Source organism: Symphalangus syndactylus, chromosome 17 (genome assembly GCF_028878055.3).
Source record: "Symphalangus syndactylus isolate Jambi chromosome 17, NHGRI_mSymSyn1-v2.1_pri, whole genome shotgun sequence".
Classification (NCBI taxonomy): Eukaryota; Metazoa; Chordata; class Mammalia; order Primates; family Hylobatidae; genus Symphalangus; species Symphalangus syndactylus.
This window is the reverse complement of record NC_072439.2, coordinates 70534269-70554040: the sequence shown is the minus strand read 5'-3', so window position 1 is coordinate 70554040 and position 19772 is coordinate 70534269.

The following is a 19772-nucleotide window of genomic DNA, read 5'->3' as shown; positions in this document are numbered from 1 at the left end:
TCATAGATAGAGAGAAGTGCCTGGCTTCAAAGCTTCAAAAAATAGGCTACCTCTCTTGTTAGGGGCTAATGTCATTGGTAACTTTAAGTTGAAGTCAATGCTCATTTATCATTTTAAAAATCCTAGGGCTCTTAACAATTATTCCCAGCCTACTTTGTTTGTGCCCTATAAATGGAACAACCACACCTGGATGAGACAGCCTGTCTGTTTACGGCATGGTTTATTGAATATTTTAAGCCCACTACTGAGACCTACTGCTCAGAAAAAAGGATTCCTCTCAAAATATTATTACTCATTGAAAACACACCTGGTCACCCAAGAGCTCTGATGAAGATGTGAAGGAGATTAATGTTGTTTTCATGCTTGTTAACACAACATCCATTCTGTAGTTCATGGATCAAGAAGTAATTTTGACTTTCAAGTCTTATTATTTAACAAATACATTTCATAAAGCTATCGTTTGCATAGATAGTGATTTCTGCAATAGATGTGTACAAAGTAAATTGAAAACCTTCGGGAAAGGATTTACTGTTCTCAATGCCATTAAGAACATTTATAATTCATGAAAGAGGTCAACATATTAATATAAACAGGAGTTGGGAAGAAATGGATTTCAACCACCATGGATGACTTTGAGAAGTTCAAGACTTCAATGGAGGAAGTAACTGCAGATGTGGTAGAAATAGCAAGAGAACTAGAATTAGGAGTGGAGCCTGGAGATGTGACTGAATTTCTATAATCGCATGATCAAACTTGAATGGGTGAGGAGTTGTTTTTTATAGATGACAAGGAAAGCAGTTTCTTGAGGTGAGATCTATTCCTACTGAGGATTCTTTAAACATTGTTGGAATTACAAGACAGCATTCAGAATATTACATAAACATAATTAATAAAGGAACAGTAAGATTTGAGAGGATTGACTCCATTTCTGAAGGAAATTCTACTGGGGATAAAATACTATTAAATAGCATCTGACATTACAGAGAAATCTTTGGTGAGTGAAAGAGTCAATCAAGGTAGCAAACTTCATGGTCGTATCATTTTAAGAAATTGTCATAGCCATCCCAATCTTTTCTAAACATTACTCGGATCAGTCCACAACTATCAACATCAAGGCAAAGTTCTCCACAAGCAAAAAGATTATGACTTGCTGAAGTCTCAGATGACTGTTAGCATTTGGAAGCAATTCTGTATTCTTAAATGAAGGGACATATATTGCTTTTTAGATATAATGCTTTGCATACTTAATAGACTACATATAATGTAAACATAACTTTTATATGCATCGGGAAACTAAAACACTTTTGTGACTTGCTTTATTGCAATATTTGCTTTATTGCAGTGGTCTTTACCTGGACCCTCAATATCTCAAGGTATTGAGATATTTTATTTTTTAGGATGGTAATGTAAATGGTATTGTGTTGTTAATTTCAAATTACACTTACTCATTGCTAATGTATAAGAAAGTGATAGACTTCTGTATATCAATCTTGTATCCTGCAACCTTGTTATATTTGCTTATTAGTACCAGGAGGTTTTTTGCTGGTTCTTTCGGGTTTTCTACATAGACAATTATGTCACTTGTGTATAAAGACAGCTTGATTTCTCCCTCCCTCTTAGTTGTGAGACCTCTTTCTCTTGATTTTGTCCTTTTGTCTTCTTGATCTCTTCTCTTAGCAAAACATATCGTCTAGAGCATATGTAATTCATCTACAATAACATGCTGTCTCTACCAAGATTTTTTCCTATGCACTCAACTTTGTCATAAATTGACTTCCAATTAAAAAAGCCTGAATCCCACATGGGGATTATAAGGAATCTTAGATCATTTTCTCTTGCTTTCATACATTTAACTTATATATAACATGAAAAGGAATTAAACCACAGCCAAGAGTATTTCTGATGAAAAAATAAAATTTTTAAAACTCATTTTTAGATATCCATGGTAATTCAACATATTTTATGGCTCCAAGAAATCAATGAAATAATCTGGATTATAATTACCCGGAATAGGCTGGGCACAGTAGCTCATGCCTGTAATCCTAGCACTTTGGGAGGCTGAGGTGGGAGGATTGCCTGAGCTCAGGAGTTCAAGACCTGCCTGGGCAACACGGTGAAACCCTGTCTCTACTAAAAATACACACACACAGAAAAATTAGCTGGGCATGGCAGCATGCACCTGTCGTCCCAGCTACTCAGGAGGCTGAGGCAGGAGAATTGCTTGAACCCATGAGATGGAGGTTGCAGTGAGATGAGATCACGCCACTGCACTCCAGCCTGGGTGATAGAGAAAGACTCTGTTTCAAAAAAAAAAAAAAACCTAGAATAACCATTTTAATACCCTGAAAATAAGAAAACTATTAAAAAAGAATAATTCAAAATGTTTACTATATATAATGTCTCTTTAACACAAAACAAAAACAATATTAGCATTTTATTTATAACAGACCAAATGTCCTGGTCCAGGCAAACAAAATAATAACAATATATATTATTAAAAAGTTTCCTTTGATCGTACAACATGAATTTTTCCCTAATTCTCAGCATGTATTCTCAATTATCAAGAACATAAAAATAGATACTTCCTGATAGGCAAAAACAAAAACAAACCCTTAGATTCTTAGATTCAACAATGGTGTTTGATTTTCCAAAGGGCTAAATGATTTAAACAGATATAGAATAGATCTGTGGTGTTAACATTTCTTGGAGGAGCAATTATGAAGAAGATATCCAAAGGGGTGTCTTAGTGGAACAACACTGGATAAAAGATTGAGAAAAATTACTTGAGGATTATCTCAGATGCAATTTGTTATGAGTTGAATAATGTCTTCTCCCAAAAGATATGTTGAAGTCCTAACCCCCAGTACTTCAGAATGTGACTTTATTGGAAATGGAGTCATTGCAGATGCAATTAAGATAAAGTCATACTAGAGTAGGTTGGATCTCTAACTAAATCTGATTGGTGTCTTTATAAGAAGATACCCATGTAATGAGATAGAGACACAAGATGAATGCCATGCTAGCCATGCTATGCATCTGCATTGTAAGGCATGCCAAAGATTAATAGCAAACCACCAAAAGCTGGAAAAAGAATTCTTCCCTACAGGTTTCAGAGGGAACATAGGCCTGCCAACACCTCGGTTTTAAACTTTTACCATACAAAACTGTGAGACAATAAGTTCCTGTCTTTTTGAACCACCCAGTTTGTGGTACTTTGCTATGGCAACTGTAGGTAACCGATACACATTCTTTCATGCATTTATTCATATGCTAATCCACAAACATGTTGCCTTCTCTTTGCCTCCATCTTCTCATTAACTTATTCCTTTCAGTACACCTCCTCTTCCCTTCCAATGCAAGAGGCAGCATCATTGCTAGCCATCTTGAGCTCTTAGAACAACTGGAGTATTTTGGGTCACAAAGGAGTTGATATGGTTTGGCTCTGTGTTCCCACCCAAATCTCATGTTGAATTGTACTCCCATAATTCCCACATGTTGTGGAAGGGACTTGGTGGGAGATAATTTGAATCATGGGGGTGGTTCCCCCATACTGTTCTTGTGGTAGTGAATAAGTCTCACGAGATCTGATGGTTTTATCAGGGCTTTCTGCTTTTGTGTCTTCCTCATTTTCTCTTGCTGCCCCCATGTAAGAAGTTCCTTTCACCTCCCACTGTCAGGCCTCTGAGCCCAAGCCTGCACATATATCCGGATGGCCTGAAGCAACTGAAGAATCACAAAAGAAGTGAAAATGGCCGGTTCCTGCCTTAACTGATGCCATTACCTTGTGAAATTCCTTCTCCTGGCTCAGAAGCTCCCCACTGAGCACCTTGTGACTGCTGCCCCTGCTTGCAAGAGAACAACCCCCTTTGACCGTAATTTTCCACTACCTACCCAAACCCTATAAAACTGCCCCACCCCAACTCCCTTTGCTGACTCTTTTTGGACTCAGCCCACCTGCACCCAGGTGATTAAAAAGCTTTATTGCTCACACAAAGCCTGTTGGTGGTCTCTTCACACAGATGCACGTGACATTTGGTCCCAAAACGAATTTGCCCCTGCCCAGGGCTGGCAAATTGACTTTACTCACAAGCCCTGAGTCAGGGAACTAAAATACCTCTTGGTCTGGAAAGACACTTTCACTGGACATGTAGAGGCCTTTCCCACAGGTCCTGAGAAGGCCGCCGCAGTCATTTCTTCCCTTCTGTTAGACATAATTCACTTTCTTGCTCAGCCCCAACCTCTCCCCAGACACCAGCCCTCTAGGCAACTATCTTCCAGTCCCCCAGCAGGCTAGACAGGAAATTCACCAGGTTGCTAATCTTCTCTTGCCTACTCCAGATTCCCAGCCATATAAAGACACTCTAGCTGAACAATCAGTTCTTGTTAAGAATCTGACCCCTCAAACTCTACAAACTCATTGGACCAGACCCTACTTAGTCATCTATAATACCCCAACTGCCTCCACCTGCAGGACCCTCCCCACTGGGTTTACCATTCCAGAATGAAGTTGTGTCCATTGGACAGCGAGCTTGATCTCTCCTCTTCCTTCTAGAAGTCACAAGTACTTATCCTACTTCCCTTAAACTCACCACATTTCTAAAGAACAGTAGTAACCCTTATGAGCCTAATACATCCTTTCATTTTGTTAGATCTATTCATCCTTACCTTACTCTTTGCAATAGGGCTTTACGCAGCCACCCCTACTACTTAGACTGCATCCCAAAAACTTTTCATCCTTGCTGTCTTCTGTCTAGTCATACTCTTATTCTTCATTCTCACCTATCCATGAGTGCCCACCCGTCTACACTACTGGCTTATATTTTTTCGCCAAACCATCATAGCTGGTCCTGGTCTTATCCCCTAACCACCACTCTTAACTCCCTCTTACAGTGGATAAATGACCTTTGCTGAAAAAACACACTCCAATTCTTTCACCCACTTTACATTTCTAGTTTTGCCTTACACAAGGTATCTTCTTCCTCTGTGGCTCCTCCACCTATATGTGTCTACCTGTTAATTAGACAGGCACATGTACACTAGTTTTCCTTACCCCCAAAAATCAGTTTGCAAATATGACCGAACAGCTTCCTGTTCCCCTCTTGACACCAACACTTCACCACTATCTTGTTTTGTTTTTCTTAGTATTAATACAATAAGACAGGAATAGGTCTGGACTTACTCACTGCTGAAAAAGGAGGACTCCGTATATTTTTAAATGAAGAGTGTTGTTTTTACCTAAATGAATCTGGCCTGGTACATGACAACATAAAAAAACTCAAAGATAGAGCCCAAAAACTCACCAACCAAGCAAATAATCATGCTGAACCCCCTTGGGCACTCTCTAATTGGATGTCCTGGGTCCTCTCAACTCTTAGTCCTTTAATACCTGTTTTTCTCCTTCTCTTATTCAGTCCTTGTGTCTTCTGTTTAGTTTCTCAATTCATCCAAAACCGTATCCAGGCCATCACCTATCATTTTACACAACAAATCCTCCTTCTAACAACCCCACAATATCACCCCTTACCACAAAATCTTTCTTCAGCTTAATCTCTCCCACTCTAGGTTCCCATGCCACCCCTAATCCCACTCGAAGCAGCCCTGAGAAACATCGCCCATTATCTCTTCATACCACCCCCAAAAATTTTCGCCACCCTAACACTTTGCCACTATCTGGTTTTCTTTTTCTTATTAATATAAGAAGACAGGAATGTCAGGCCTTTGAGCCCAAGCCTGCATGTATACATCCAGATGGCCTGAAGCAACTGAAGAATCACAAAAGTGAAAATGGCCGGTTCCTGCCTTAACTGATGACATTACCTTGTGAAATTCCTTCTCCTGGCTAAGAAATTCCCCAGCTGAGCACCTTGTGAACTCCGCCCCTGCCTGCAAGAGAACAACTCCCTTTGACTGTAATTTTCCACTACCTACCCAAATCCTATAAAACTGCCCCACCCCTAACTCCCTTTGCTGACTCTCCTTTCAGACTCAGCCCACCTGCACTCACGTGATTAAAAAGCTTTATTACTCACATAAAGCCTGTTGGTGGTCTCTTCAGATGGATGCGCATGACACCTACCGTGATTCTGAGGCCTCCCAGCCATGTGGAACTGTAAGTCCAATTAAACGTTTTTTTCTTCCTAGTCTCGGGTATGTCTTTATCAGCAGCATAAAAATGGCCTAATACAGTAAATTGGTACCAATAGAGTGGGGCGTAGCTAAAAAGATACCTGAAAATGTGGAAGCGACTTTGGGACAGGGTAATAGGCAGTGGTTGGAACAGTTTGGAGGGCTCAGAAGAAGACAAGAAAGTGTGGGAAAGTTTGGTACTTCCTAGGGACTTGTTGAATGGCTTTGACCAAAAGCCTGATAGTGACATGGAAAATAAGGTCCAGGCTGAGGTAGTTTCAGATGGAGATGAGGAACTTGCTGGAAACTGGAGCAAAGGTGACTCTTGTTATATTTTAGCAAAGAGACTGGCAGCATTTTGCCCTTGCCCTAGAGATTTGTGGAACCTTGAATTTGAGAGAGATGATTTAGGGTATCTGGTGGAAGAAATTTCTAAGCAGCAAAGCATTCAAGAAGTGACTTGGGTGCTATTAAAGGCATTCAGCTTTATAAGGGAAGCAGAGCATAAAAGTTTGGAAAATTTGCAGCCTGACAATGTGATAGAAAAGAAAAACCCATTTTCTGGGGAGAAATTCAAGCTGGCTGCAGAAATTTGCATAAAGTAACTTGGAGCTGAATGTTAATCCCAACACAATGGGGAAAATGTCTCCAAGGCATGTCAGAGGTTTTCACAGCAGGCCCTCCCATCACAGGCCAGGAAGCCTAGGAGGAAATGTTTAGTGGTCCAGGCCCAGGGTCGCAGTGCTGTGTGCAGCCTAGGGACTTGGTGCCCTGCATCCCAGCTGCTCCAGCTGTGGCTGAAAGGGGCCACTGTAGAGCTTGGGCCATGGCTTCAGAGGGTGCAAGCCCCAAGTCTTGGAAGCTTCCACCAAGATGATGTTGAGCCTGCGAGTGCACAGAAGTCAGGAATTGAGGTTTGGGAACCTCAGCCTAGATTTCAGAAGATGTATGGAATATCCTGGATGCCCAGGCATGTTTGCTGCAGGGGTGGGGCTCTCATGGAGAACCTCTGCTAGGGTAGTGCTGAAGGGAAATGTGGAGTCTAAGTCCCTCCTGGGTCCCTGCTAGGCATGCCCACTTCCCGTAGGGGCCACAGAGGCCTCACCACTTAGTGGAGCTGAGAGAAAAGGGCCACCGTCCTGCAGACCCCAGAATGTTAGATCCACCAATAGCTTATGTCAGGCCTCTGAGCCCAAGCCAAGCCACTGCATCCCCTGTGACTTGCACGTATACATCCAGATGGCCTGAAGTAACTGAAGATCCACAAAAGAAATAAAAATATCCTTAACCGATGACACTCCATCATTGTCATTTGTTTCTGCCCCACTCTAACTGATCAATGTACTTTGTAATCTCCTCCACCCTTAAGAAGGTTCTTTGTAATTCTCCCTACCCCTGAGAATGTACTTCGAGAGACCCACCCCCTGCCCCCAAAACATTGCTCCTAACTTCACCGCCTATCCCAAAACTTATAAGAACTAATGATAATCCACCACCCTTTGCTGACTCTCTTTTCAGACTCAGCCCGCCTGCACCCAGGTGAAATAAACAGCCATGTTGCTCACACAAAGCCTGTTTGGTGGTCTCTTACATGGACGCGCATGAAATTTGGTGCCGTGACTCGGATCGGGGGACCTCCCTTGGGAGATCAATCCCCCGTCCTCCTGTTCTTTGATTTATGAAAAAGATCCACCTACAACCTCAGGTCCTCAGACCCACCAGCCCAAGGAACATCTCACAAATTTTAAATCGGGTAAGTGGCCTCTTCTTACTCTCTTCTCCAACCTCTCTCACTATCCCTCAACCACTTTCTCCTTTCCACTCTTCAATCTCTCCCTTCTCTTAATTTCAATTCCTTTCATTTTCTGGTAGAGACAAAGGAGACACGTTTTATCTGTGGACCCAAAACTCCGGCACCAGTCACGGACTGGGAAGGCAGGCTTCCCTTGGTGTTTAATCATTGCAGGGATGCCTCTCTGATCATTCACCCATGTTTCAGAGGTGTCAGACCACGCAGGGACACCTGCCTTGGTCCTTCACCCTTAGCGGCAAGTCCCGCTTTTCTAGGGGAGGGGCAAGTACCCTAACCTCATATCTCTGCACCCTGATCCCTTATTTCCGTGCCCCGACCTTGTATCTCTGCACCCCAACCCCTTTCCTGCTTTTCTGGAAGAACCCCCGAACCACTTCCCTCTGTGTCTCTACCCTCCCTTTTCTTTAAACTTGCCTCCTTCACTATAGGCAACCTTCCACCCTCCATTCCTCCTTTTTCTCCCTTAGCCTGTGTTCTCAAAAACTTAAAACCTCTTCAACTCACACCTGACCTAAAACTTAAATGCCTTATTTTTCTTCTGCAATCCCGCTTGACTCCAGTACAAACTCAACAGTAGTTCCAAATAGCCAGAAAACCGCACTTTCAACTTTTCCATCCTGCAAGATCTAAATAATTCTTGTTGTAAAACAGGCAAATGGTCTGAGGTGCCTGACGTCCAGGCATTCTTTTACACATCAGTCCCTTCCTAGTCTCGGTGCCCAATGCGACTCGTCCCAAATCTTCCTCCTTTCCCTCCCGCCTGTCCCCTCAGTCCCAACCCCAAGCGTCACTGAGTCTTTCTAATCTTCCTTTTCTACAGACCCATCTGACATCTCCCCTCCTTGCCAGGCCGAGCTAGGTCCCAATTCTTCCTCAGCCTCCGCCCCTCCACCCTATAATCCTTTTATCACCTCCCCTCCTCACACCCGGTCCAGCTTACAGTTTCGTTCCACGACTAGCCCTCCCCCACCTGCCCAGCAATTTCCTCTCAAAAAGGTGGCTGGAGCTAAAGGTGTAGTCAAGGTTGATGCTCCTTTTTCTTTATCCAACCTCTCCCAAATCAGTTAGCATTTAGGCTCTTTTTCAACAAATATGAAAAACCCAGCCCAGTTCATGGCTCATTTGGCAGCAACGCTGAGATGCTTTACAGCCCTAGACCCTAAAAGGTCAAAATGCCGTCTTATTCTCAGTATACATTTCATTACCCAATGCACTCCCAACTTTAAAATAAAACTCCAAAAATTAAATTCCAGCCCTCAAACTCCACAACAGGACTTAATTAACCTCATTTTCAAGGTGTACAGTAATAGAAAAAAGTTGCAATTCTTTCCCTCCACTGTGAGACAAACCCCAGCCGTATCTCCAGCACATAAGAATTTCCAAACGCCTGAACTGCAGCGGCCAGGCGTTCCTCCAGGCCTGCCTCCCCCAGGAGCTTGCTACAAGTGCCAGAAATCTGGCCACCAGGCCAAGGAATGCCTGCAGCCCGGGATTCCTCCTAAGCCACATCCCATCTGTGTGGGACCCCACTGAAAATCGGACTGTTCAACTCACCTGGCAGCCTCTCCCAGAGCCCCCGTAACTCTGGCCCAGGGCTCTCTGACTCCTTCCCAGATCTTCTCGGCTTAGCAGCTGAAGACTGACACCGCCCAATCGCCTTGGAAGCCTACAGGACCATCACAGGTGCTCTGCATAACTCTCACAGTGGAGGGTAAGTCCGTCCCCTTCTTAATCAATACGGAGGCCACCCACTCCATATTACCTTCTTTTCAAGGGCCTGCTTCCTTTGCCTCCATAACTGTTGTGGGTATTGATGGCCAGGCTTCTAAACCTCTTACAACTCCCCAACTCTGGTGCCAACTTAGACAATACTCTTTTAAGCACTCCTTTTAGTTATCCCCACCTGCCCAGTTCCCTTATTAGGCAGAGACACTTTAACTAAATTATCTGCTTCCCTGACTATTCCTGGGCTACAGCCACACCTCATTACCACCTTTTCTCCCAGTTCAAAGCCTCTTTCACATCCTCCTCTTGTATCCCCCCACCTTAACCCACAAGTATAAGATACCTCTACTCCCTCCTTGGTGACTGATCATGCACCCCTTACCATCTCATTAAAACCTAATCACCCTTACCCCACTCAACGCCAATATCCCATCCCGCAGCATGCTTTAAAAAGATTAAAGCCTGTTATCACTCGCCTGCTACAGCACGGGCTTCTAAAACCTATAAACTCCTCTTACAATTTACCCATTTCACCTGTCCTAAAACCAGACAAGGCTTACAAGTTAGTTCAAGATCTGCGCCTTATCGACCAAATTGTTTTGCCTATCCATCCTGTGGTGCCAAACCCATATACTCTCCTATCCTCAATACCTGCCTCTACAACCCATTATTCTACTCTAGATCTCAAACATGTTTTCTTTACTATTCCTTTGCACCCTTAATCCCAGCCTCTCTTAGTTTTCACTTGGACTGACCCTGACACCCATCAAGCTCAGCAAATTACCTGGGCTGTACTGCCTCAAAGCTTCACAGACAGCCCCCATTACTTCAGTCAAGCCCAAATTTCTTCCTCATCTGTTACCTATCTCAGCATAATTCTCATAAGAACACACGTGCTCTCCCTGCCAATTGTGTCCTACTGATCTCTCAAACCCCAGCACCTTCTACAAAACAACTCCTTTCCTTCCTAGGCATGGTTAGCGCAGTCAGAATTCTTACACAAGAGCCAGGACCACACCCTGTAGCCTTTCTGTCCAAACAACTTGACCTTACTGTTTTAGCCTAGCCCTCATGTCTGCGTGCAGTGGCTGCCGCTGCTTTAATACTTGTAGAGCCCCTCAAAATCACAAACTATGCTCAACTCACTCTCTACAGTTCTCGTAACTTCCAAAATCTATTTTCTTCCTCATACCTGACGCATATACTTTCTGCTTCCCAGCTCCTTCAGCTGTACTCACTCTTTGTTGAGTCTCCCACAATTACCGTTGTTCCTGGCCCAGACTTCAATCCAGCCTCCCACATTATTCTGGATACCACACCTGACCCTCATGACTGTATCTCTCTGATCCACCTGATATTCACCCCATTTCCCCACATTTCCTCCTTCCCTGTTTCTCACTCTGATCACACTTGGTTTATTGATGGCAGTTCCACCAGGACTAATCGCCACTCACCAGCAAAGGCAGGCTATGCTATAGTATCTTCCACATCTATCATTGAGGCTACTGCTCTGCCCCCTCCACTACCTCTCAGCAAGCTGAACTAGTTGCCTTAACTCAAGCCCTCACTCTTGCAAAAGGACTATGCGTCAATATCTATACTGACTCTAAATATGCCTTTCATATTCTGCACCACCATGCGGTCATAAGGGCTGAAAGAGGTTTTCTCACTACACAAGGGTCCTCCATCATTAATGCTTCTTTAATAAAAACTCCACTCAAGGCCACTTTACTTCCAAAGGAAGCTGGGGTCATTCACTGCAAGGGACATCAAAAGGCATCAGATCCCATTGCTCTAGGCAACGCTTATGCTGATAAGGTGGCTAGACAAGCAGCTAACTCTCCGACTTCTGTTCCTCACGGCCAGTTTTTCTCCTTCACATTGGTCACTCCCACCTACTCCCCTGCTGAAACTTCCACCTATCAATCTCTTCCCACACAAGGCAAATGGTTCTTAGACCAAGGAAAATATCTTCTTCCAGCCTCACAGTCCCATTCTATTCTGTCGTCGTTTCATAACCTCTTCCACGTAGGTTACAAGCCGCTAGCCCGTCTCTTAGAACCTCTCATTTCCTTTCCATCATGGAAATCTATCCTCAAGGAGATCACTTCTCAGTGTTCCATCTGCTATTCTACTACCCCTCATGGATTGTTCAGGCCTCCTCCCTTTCCTACTCATCAAGCTCTGGGATTTGCCCCTGCCCAGGACTGGCAAATTGACTTTACTCACATGCCTCGAGTCAGAAAACTAAAGTATCTCTTAGTCTAGGTAGACACTTTCACTGGATGGGTAGAGGCCTTTCCTACAGGGTCTGAGAAGGCCACCACAGTCATTTCTTCCCTTCTGTCAGATCCAACCCCTGCCCCCAAAACATTGCTCCTAACTTCACTGCCTATCCCAAAACCTATAAGAACTAATGACAATCCACCACCTCTTGCTGACTCTCTTTTCAGACTCAGCCCGCCTGCACCCATGTGAAATAAACAGCCATGTTGCTCACCCAAAACCTGTTTGGTGGTCTCTTCACATGGACGCGCATGAAAGCTTGCACCATTCGCCTGGAAAAGCGGCAGACACTCAGTGTCAGCTCATGAAAGCAGCTGGGAGGGAGGCTGTACCCTGCAAAGCCACAGAGGCAGAGATGCCCAAGACCGTGGGAACTCACCTCTTGCATCAGCGTGACCTGGATGTGAGACCTGAACTCAAAAGATATCATTTTGGAGCTTTAAAATTTGACTTCCTCCCTGGATTTTGGACTTGAATGGGCCCTGTAACCCCCTTTTTTGGACAATTTCTCCCAGTTGGAATGGCTGTATTTACCCAATACCTGTACCCCCATTGTATCTAGGAAGTAACTAGCTTGCTTTTGATTTTACAGGCTTATAGACAGAAGGGACTTGCCTCCTCTCAGATGACACATTGGACTGTGGACTTTTGGGTTAATGCTGAAATGAGTTAAGTCTTTGGGGGACTATTGGGAAGGCATGATTGTTTTTGAAATGTGAGGACATGAGACTTGGAGGGGCCGGGGTGGAATGATACAGTTTGCCTCTGTGTCCCCACCCAAATCTCATCTTGAATTGTATTCCTATAATTCCCACGTGTTGTGGGAGGGACCCTGTGGGAGATAATTTGAATCATGGGGGCTGTTTTCCCCATACTTTTCTTGTGGTGGTGAATAAGTCTCACAAGATCTGATGGTTTTATAAGGGGTTTCCACTTTCGCATCTTCCTCATTTTCTCTTGCTGCGCCATGTAAGAAATGCTTTTCACCTCCTGCTGTGATTCTGGGGCCTCCCCAGCCATGTGGAACTTAAGTCCAATTAAACCTTTTTTTCTTCCCAGCCTCGGATATGTCTTTATCAGCAGTATGAAAATGGACTAATACAACAGTAAAATTGGTAGGAATACTTAAGGTCATTTAATCTAAGTATATTTTTACCTGTGGTGAAGCTGAATCTCAAACAGATTATGATAATTTATCATAATGCCCATGATAATTTTAAGACAAAAAAGTTGTACTAGAACATGGAGCTGCAGACTACAGGTTGGTTTTTTGTTTGTTTTTCACAATATGCTGGTTTTACAGGCATTGTGAATTTAATCTAACTTTATTCACTTCAACAAAGGCAATTTATTATTTGTATGCTTTTATTAAAAATACATTTCCAAATGTAAAAATAACGGCTTTGTCAGGCCTTTTACACAGATTTCAAAGGATCAGACTAGCTTAATATAACTATAATACACTCCCTTTTGATATTATTTTGACCTGAATGTTACATTCGGCATCAAATCATTTTTGGCAGTGCTTAGAATAAAGGGGGAGTATCTTCCATGAAATATTATATCCAGAATACATTTACCCTGGATCTTCACTCATTCATTTTCAGTTGTAATAATGAATTTTCTTTCCTTATCCTCAAGGAAACAGTCAAATTGAAAAACTCTCTATAATCTTCTCAAGGAGTCAAATATTTCTTCCCAATCACAATATTTACTATGGGAACACAAAATGTTTTAACTTCTGTTGTCAAGTGAAACGTTTCATATTCTTGCTCATGACCCAATACTGCCCTTGGTTTATGTTTATACTCTTCCTGAGATGGAATAGAGGTTGGGGTGAGAGGGAAAAAGTCTCAAGCTTAATCCAAGATGGTAGACTATGTCACTAACTATGGGCACGCATCAAGTCAGATATTCTAGATTTTGCCTTCCAAAGCATGGAGTTGCACTCCTCATCTTTTTTTCTCAAACAAAACTGATAAAGTGGTATTACGGAAAAGTTCATGCTTCAAGGAACATAACACAGTACATTTAATGCATCAATTTTATTCATTCAGCAAACATTTATCTAAGGCCAGCCATGTGCAAAGCACTATGCATGGTCCTGAGGAAACAGCACTAGGAAAGCATAGATAGTTTACTTTGACATAGTTTTAAACTTGGTGGAAAAGACAAGAACTGAGTAAGAATTTAAAATGTGCTCAGTCATATAAAGAAAATTAGGGTGCTAGGAGGACTTAAAATATGATCAGGGAGTGTGTTGGTAGCATGGCTGTTTTAGTGCAGAGAAACAGAAGGCTCCTCTGAGAAAATCATGTCTAAGCTAAAATTTCCTGGATGCACAGTACTCGGGTAAGCATGTTGAGTCTAATTGAGGAAGATTATCATATTAAATTATATAGGCCTGCTTTAAGTGAGAGTTAAATTCCTCTTGCTCTACAAGGCAATAAACAACTTCAGAAAAAAGTCTTTAGTAAGGCTAACACTGGTGTTTAGAACGTTTTCGAAAAGTAAGTTGAAAACTTCTTATGCTGAAAATTTATTATAAACAATTAGGAACAACTCATTAGTATTCCGTCTTCAAAAATGGAAATAGCAATGAGAACGTGCTTTTTACAATGATATAGTAGTTTACTGTAGCCAGCCTCTCAATGCAAATGATAAAATTGTGTGGTTGTCAGAATATTGGCTACAAAGGGGAAAAGAAAAAATCTGAGGCAGCAGTTTCTCTTAATGTGGTAACAGCCTAGTCATAAAAGAACATCTTACTTCAGTGTCATGAATATATGAATGATTCCTGTAGTTTACCGTGAATATTTTTACCGTTTACAAGAAAACAGCTGTTACAACTAAAAGAATGATTAGCTGCTAAGTACATAACAAGTTTCTTTTTAAGACTGCTTTCCAAAGTACCCCCATTTCACCTTTCACTTCATTTAGGTGCATGCATATTGACATAAGAGGGCATTTCCAGAATTTTCTGGATTAAGTAGAAGCAAATTCTTAAATAAGTCCATAAGGTAAAGTTTCTGCTACTCTCAGAATTTGAGCATTTCATTGAGTTTACTCCATCGCATTTTCAAAGAGTAAAATCCTTCTCCCACCCTCCAGAACATATCTTCAAGGTTAATGTTTAAGAATTAATTAAGCCTAACCACCTCTTAAGAGATAAGTAAGTAAATAGGCTAGTCATGATAACAAGGTTTCCAAGAGTAGACATAAAGGAATGTTAATGCATCTTTCATAATGGAAACAATAGCTTTAAAATCTTAGACTTAAAGTAACTATGGTTACAAAGCCTTGTACTGCTTTACCTTCACTTGGTTCCTTTCACTGGAGATCCACCTCTGTCATCAGAAGAGAGTCTCCTTGTGCTAATGGCTCTCAGTTTGTCATCATGAGAATATAAACATTAAATACCTTATGAACTGAGGGTGTAAATTTCTTTATCTGCTTAAGAAATGTCTTTTCAAGAAGGAAGATTTAGTCAACAAAGAAGAAAGTGTTCTCAGTTTAAGCTAACTTTTTAAATAAAAAGCATTGGCTTTCTGTTGTACCTGAAGTGTTTTGTTATCAATGATTACCAGGCCAGCTCTTCAAGTCTTTGTAGCCATCTTCCTGATGTTGACTAACTACTTTCAAAAGAATCTTTGCAGATACTTAGGGTGAAGAGGTTAAGAAGAAGGTATTATCAGAAAAGAATACTGGATTTAGGATGAATTGCTGATGACATCTTCTAAAAGAGCGTTAAAGACATAGAAAATTGTTGGAACCATAACATTGGAAACAAAGCAGGACTCAAATTATTTATATAACCTATTTTTCTAAATGATATAAAATACATAAAGAAAAGCACATGAAAATGTAAACAGTGGTTATTTCAGGGTGGGATTGTGAATGATTTGGCATAATATGCATATATTACTTACATAATTAAATAAATTAAATTTTCCATAATAATGTATTTTAAACCACAGCCCCATGGCTTTGGCAATTACAAAAAGGACTTACTGTGTATCATCAGAGGAGGTTGGTTAACAATATCAGGAGCTATTAAAGCACTGATTTTTTTACTCAGAGAAAAATTAATGAAACATGAAAGCTACCTTCAACTATCAGAAGAACTGTCAAGTAGAGGATTGTCAAGACTGGAGGTTCTATAACAACAGCACTTGTCTTAAGAAAGACATTTCTAGCAACGAAGGAACAGACTGATACTCAAGAATTATGGATGGCATTCAAGAAGAGGTGAGGTGGATATCAGTCATATGGTAATAAAAATGATTGCTCCACTGACTGAGAACTAAAACAGGTTTTTTTTAAAAGATCCCTTTCAACCTTGGATTCTATTATACATTGCCAACATATTTGCCCCACATTCTACAGGTCAAAGGTGTTGGTTTTTCTTTTCTTCTCTACTTTTAACCCATCTGACTCCCACCTTCTTCCTGTATTGCCAGAAGGTGCTGACTTTCTGTGCAAAGAATCACTGGGGCAAATTGCCCTTGAGAACAACGCTAAAGAGTGGCAAACTGTTCGTGATAAAGTCTCTGATTTAAGTAGAATCAGAAGTGACAGAAAATAGTGACTTGTTTAATTTACCACAATGTGTTATTTATGTACAATAAGTGGCGGGGCAGGGCCCTTGACTTGGGGCTCGCGGGGGCTTGAGACAAATCACAGAGAATAAGATGGGTTCTGATTCCAACAATTCATCTAATTATCCAGACAACCCATGCTATCCGTTCCTTCCTCCATCCCCATTATTCTCTATATTATCTCGCTCAGAAATGGTCAAAAACATTCTCTGAACAATCTTCCTAAACATCCAAGTCCCCTAGTCCAGGGTATTCTTTGGGTGATCCCCAATGAGTGTGATACCCTTACCTCTCACTGACTGTGAGTAGGAAGCAAATGTTTTTACAACACCATACTTTTAGGAAACAACCAGAGTCCCAGAAACTTTTCTTTCAAATACCCATGACCAATTATCTTCTAACAAAAAGAACTTCATAAAGGTATTTAGAATTTTAGGCAACTTAGATATTTAGAAAACCTATTCTACTCAAAGGTGTAAATACTAGAGGGATAATTCAGCTGTTTGGGTATGTTTCTTTGATAATATTAAAAATGTGGATTTCTTTTACTTTGCTTCTGAAATACAAATACATGCCATAGACGGGAGAACTGTAACATCCAGTGCTTAGACCAGCTTTCTGCACTCAGCAATGAAGGGGAGATAAAGTAACATGTTTTCTTCAACCATCACAAGGTTCATAGCTGAGACTCCTGTAACGAAAAACAGATTAACAAAAGAAAAACATCACAAAGTTATTTAGCCATAGTTCTACATGACATAGAAGCCATCAGAAATGAAGAGCCAAAAACGCAGGGGAACTGTGTATTTTATGAATAGTTGTGCAGAAGAAGTATGATTGGATGACAAAAGTGTATGATCTAATGGTAATAAACTGGAAGGAACATAGCAAGGTCTGTCTGTCCAGATTCTTCTTAGCCTCTCTAAGAGGTGTGACACTTCTTCTCCGCATTCATGGCAGAACACCTGTCACATTAGGGTCTTCGGGGGAGAAGGGAGGGAGGTCAGAGACTCCTGCTTCTGTGATTTTTTTGAGGTTCCTTCAACTTAAAATACTAAGTACACTAAGGTGACATCTTTTGGGTTATTATGTTCTGAGCCCCAACATTAAGAATGTGAAATCTGTGTGCCATTATTATTGTTGTTAATGGTATTACTATTAACAGGTGGAAAATCTATATTCTATAGTTCAGATTCAACTTATATTTATCATCTATATGTTCCAGATGATGGGCTTTTTGTTTTCATTTAAACCACTGTAACTTTGAGTGAGGAATTTTGTTCCTCTCTGTCCAGATGAATAAATGAAGTTCAAAAGATTAAGTGTGCTTGGCTCACAAAGCTGCCCAGACGTAGAGCTGGGCTGCAAGCTAAGGTTTCCTAAGTCCAAGACTGAGGCAAAGAATTTACAAAATGCCTTCGCCTGTTTCATATATAATTAGCCAAACAACCTGTACTGCTTAATAATCATAATATGAAAATGTTCACATTAACCCATAAGGTAGATAGAACACCATTATTCCCTTCCTGAGACAGATGTGTTAAACTAGTGGCCAAGACCACTCAATTGGTACAGGACCTATGTTGGATTCAAAGTCATGTTTCTATGAAATTCTTCCTCCTGTTGTGAAGAAAAACGTTGTGAAGTACAATGACGCTCAGGGAGAACAACAAATATTAACAGTGACAAGCCCTAAATACCTCTGTTTGTCTGCAATATCTTGGCCTTCACATAACACACATTATAATTAATTATTTATCAATATAGAGGCTCTTTCTTTGCTAACCATCTAATTCCTATGGATGAGTTATATTTCAAATGATTCTATTGGTAGATTAAGAGAAAAAATTGTCAAAATTGAAGTCTTAAAATGGAGCTAGAAGATGTGGCCAAAACGGATGAAAGAACAGGTGTCTGCCTTTATTCTACACTACTTCTGACTGGACTATGAAAGAGCAACACTCTTATTGTGGATATGTGCTAAAGAAAATAAAAAACAAAGTTGAGTTGTTCAGTGAGTCTTATGAATATATGGAGACATGTTTACTTGAATTGAAAATTGAATTCTAGTCTTCTTAGACTGTGAGCTATATTGTAGAAGAAGAGGCCAACAAAAGCCTACTTGTATTATCTAATCATTCTCTCTTTTGGGAGCACTCTAATTTAGCTAAAACCAGGATTTGAATTTGGCCTAGCTATAAATTAAAAGACTACTACATGGTTATGTAACTCTGCTCAAAAGTTTATTTGCCCTTACATTAAAAAACAACTCAAGTTACTCTCAATGGATTCATTAAAAACCTGATTTTTCCACTTTATAGCTATTTTGCCTGGCAGATGGGATCTGGTTTTTTCCTTATGCTGCATTTTTTGAAACAAGTATATATGGTGGGAGAGCAGCACATTCTCCCACCAACAAAAAAGCCACATTCATATTTCAATAAAATTGCATTATTTGGCATCTACTGTTCACACATGTTCATTTGGCTATTGCTAGTCCAAGTCAATTATAGCCACAAGGGGAGTGGGTATTTGAAATTTAAACAAGGAGCTTTAAATTTTGTGAGAGAGAAGAGGCCTCCTGACAGGTAGATCAGTCTCTAATTCATTTTTAATGCAGTTGACAATTCTATAAATCATTTGTTTTTCTCCCATTATATACTAGCTCCTGTGCTATAGAAGCCTTAAAAGAAACTTTCTGTATAATTTTGGGTAGGGGTTTGAGGGGTAGGTAAGACTCTTTGAAGGAGCCTTTAAGGATGAATAACTTTGCCATGCAGGAAACAGAGAGAATTGCAAGCAGAGAAAATGTATGGAGGTGTGGTGATTTCAGGACTAGGTCAAGTTCTCCTTATGTAGCTGAGGGCACATAGTGAAGAGGTATAGACACAATGGTAGAAAAGGTAGATTTTTTGCTATGAAGTGCCATTATTAAATGTTTTTGAGTGAAGAATGTAAGCTCTATCACTGTGAATACTGAGAAATGGAGTATTACATTCCACAAAATGAAAAGAAAACTAGCAAAGAATGTCTATACCATAGATCTGAAGTTAACTGGACTGTTAACTAGGGACAAAATGCATTTCAAAATATTGTTATTAAGCTAAGAATAAAAGTATGCAATGCTATAGTCAGCTTAACTGAAAAAAATATTTTTTTCCATTCTCATTTTTAAGGATTTGATTGGGGGTTGGGAGAGAACATGGTACAGATGGAATTACTGT